Raw genomic sequence first — 2,500 nt, 5'->3', positions numbered from 1 at the left:
AAACAGGAGGAGGCTGGGCTCCCCTGCACGATACACCTCGAAACCCGCTCAGGTCCCGGCGGCGCGCAGCGCCGTCCTAAGTACTTGGTCGGGTTCGAGAGAGGCGCAATCGCCCGGAGATAGGCGAGTAGACGCTTTCAGTGCGACCACCCGTGCTCCCAACTGAGCTTGCCGCTGCCGACAGAGGCCCGGGAGCGTGCTGTCGTGGTGTTGCCGGCGGGAGACAACACGCGGCCACAAACAGTGACCGGGCAGCTCCAACGCCAGCGCCACAGAGGGGCAGAGCCCCACTTGGGTGCCAAAGCGAACTCTCCCAGCACAGCGCACGCGCCAACACATCCGCACAGCTGCGATACAAACCACCTGCGAGAACCGCGGGGGCGACCGAGCAGCAGACGGCGTCGCGGCGCCGAGTGCCGGGCGGCGGCGCATCCTCAACGCACACAGTCCTCAATCGGACCAGCACACTGCAGATGTCCACCGCGCTTCGCACCGGGCCCGGGAGGACCCACTTTGGCCGCACGGCGCCGCGCGCTGGGTGCGCCGGCACGCAGATGCGCCGCCTGCCGCCTCCGTCAGCCGGCGCGCCTGCCACTGGGCGCCCCCACCAGCCGGCTGCCGCGCGTGCGCCCACGCAGCGCGCGGCCAGCACGCCGGGCGCCCCCCCCTCACCGGCCGGGGACGGTCCCACCCAGCCACCGCCGCGTATCGCTTCATACCCACATGCCCACTCACGTTCGTGGGTATGACGGGTGTCGCTGAAGCAACCGGTTAATACCTGTACCGATCGTCGATATCAACGATTCACCTCCAGCGCGAACAACCGCGCAACAACGGATTTCCAGTTCATTTGCGTAACTTGGGCAGCAAACGTAGACATCCATCTACATTTGCGACTTCTACGAGTCTTGCATGCCTGGATGTTGTGTGTCACGACGCACTCCATCAGCATACATACACGCTGCGACGTGTGCACGAAAGAACACGTGGAAGGTGGCCAGCGTACGTATGCGAATGCCATTGCACAGCTGCGAAGCGCATTCAACACGCGAACTCCTGACCGACGAGCTAGAGGTGACAGGAGGGGAGGGGGGGGGGGGGCGGGGGCGATATACGTCCTATTGCAGTACACAATACAGTGGATAGCGGGACCATGTGGAAAGTAAGCAACACTCGCAAGATGTGAGGGTACGCACCGTAAAATGAATCAATACGCAGAACACCACAGTGTGCGCGAAGTGAACTATGTTGAGATGGTTGCAATTAGGCAACGCTACACGAATTCCTAGATTCATATAACTAACAATTACAGGGCAGGTTAAGGCGCAACGTGGGTTAGGTTAGGGCGCAACGTGGGTTAGGTTAGGGCGCAACGTGGGTTAGGTTTGGGCGCAACGTGGGTTAGGTTAGGGCGCAACGTGGGTTAGGTTAGGGCGCAACGTGGGTTAGGTTAGGGCCCAACGTAGGTTAGGTTAGGGCGCAACGTAGGTTAGGTTAGGGCGCAACGTAGGTTAGGTTAGGGCGCAACGTAGGTTAGGTTAGGGCGCAACGTAGGTTAGGTTAGGGCGCAACGTAGGTTAGGTTAGGGCGCAACGTAGGTTAGGTTAGGGCGCAACGTAGGTTAGGTTAGGGCGCAACGTGGGTTAGGTTAGGGCGCAACGTGGGTTAGGTTTGGGCGCAACGTGGGTTAGGTTAGGGCGCAACGTGGGTTAGGTTAGGGCGCAACGTGGGTTAGGTTAGGGCCCAACGTAGGTTAGGTTAGGGCGCAACGTAGGTTAGGTTAGGGCGCAACGTAGGTTAGGTTAGGGCGCAACGTAGGTTAGGTTAGGGCGCAACGTAGGTTAGGTTAGGGCGCAACGTAGGTTAGGTTAGGGCGCAACGTGGGTTAGGTTAGGGCGCAACGTGGGTTAGGTTAAGGCGCAACGTGGGTTAGGTTAGGGCGCAACGTGGGTTAGGTTAGGGCGCAACTTGGGTTAGGTTAAGGCGCAACTTGGGTTAGGTTAAGGCGCAACTTGGGTTAGGTTAAGGCGCAACTTGGGTTAGGTTAAGGCGCAACTTGGGTTAGGTTAAGGCGCAACTTGGGTTAGGTTAAGGCGCAACTTGGGTTAGGTTAAGGCGCAACTTGGGTTAGGTTAAGGCAGAAGTTGGGTTAGGTTAAGGCAGAAGTTGGGTTAGGTTAAGGCAGAAGTTGGGTTAGGTTAAGGCAGAAGTTGGGTTAGGTTAAGGCGCAACTTGGGTTAGGTTAAGGCGCAACTTGGGTTAGGTTAAGGCGCAACTTGGGTTAGGTTAAGGCGCAACTTGGGTTAGGTTAAGGCGCAACTTGGGTTAGGTTAAGGCGCAACTTGGGTTAGGTTAAGGCGCAACTTGGGTTAGGTTAAGGCGCAACTTGGGTTAGGTTAAGGCGCAACTTGGGTTAGGTTAAGGCAGAAGTTGGGTTAGGTTAAGGCAGAAGTTGGGTTAGGTTAAGGCAGAAGTTGGGTTAGGTTAAGGCAGAAGTTGG

Source organism: Schistocerca nitens, chromosome 7, assembly GCF_023898315.1.
Source record: "Schistocerca nitens isolate TAMUIC-IGC-003100 chromosome 7, iqSchNite1.1, whole genome shotgun sequence".
Taxonomy (NCBI): Eukaryota; Metazoa; Arthropoda; class Insecta; order Orthoptera; family Acrididae; genus Schistocerca; species Schistocerca nitens.
The sequence above is the reverse complement of the archived record's forward strand: the minus strand, read 5'-3'. Positions refer to the sequence as shown.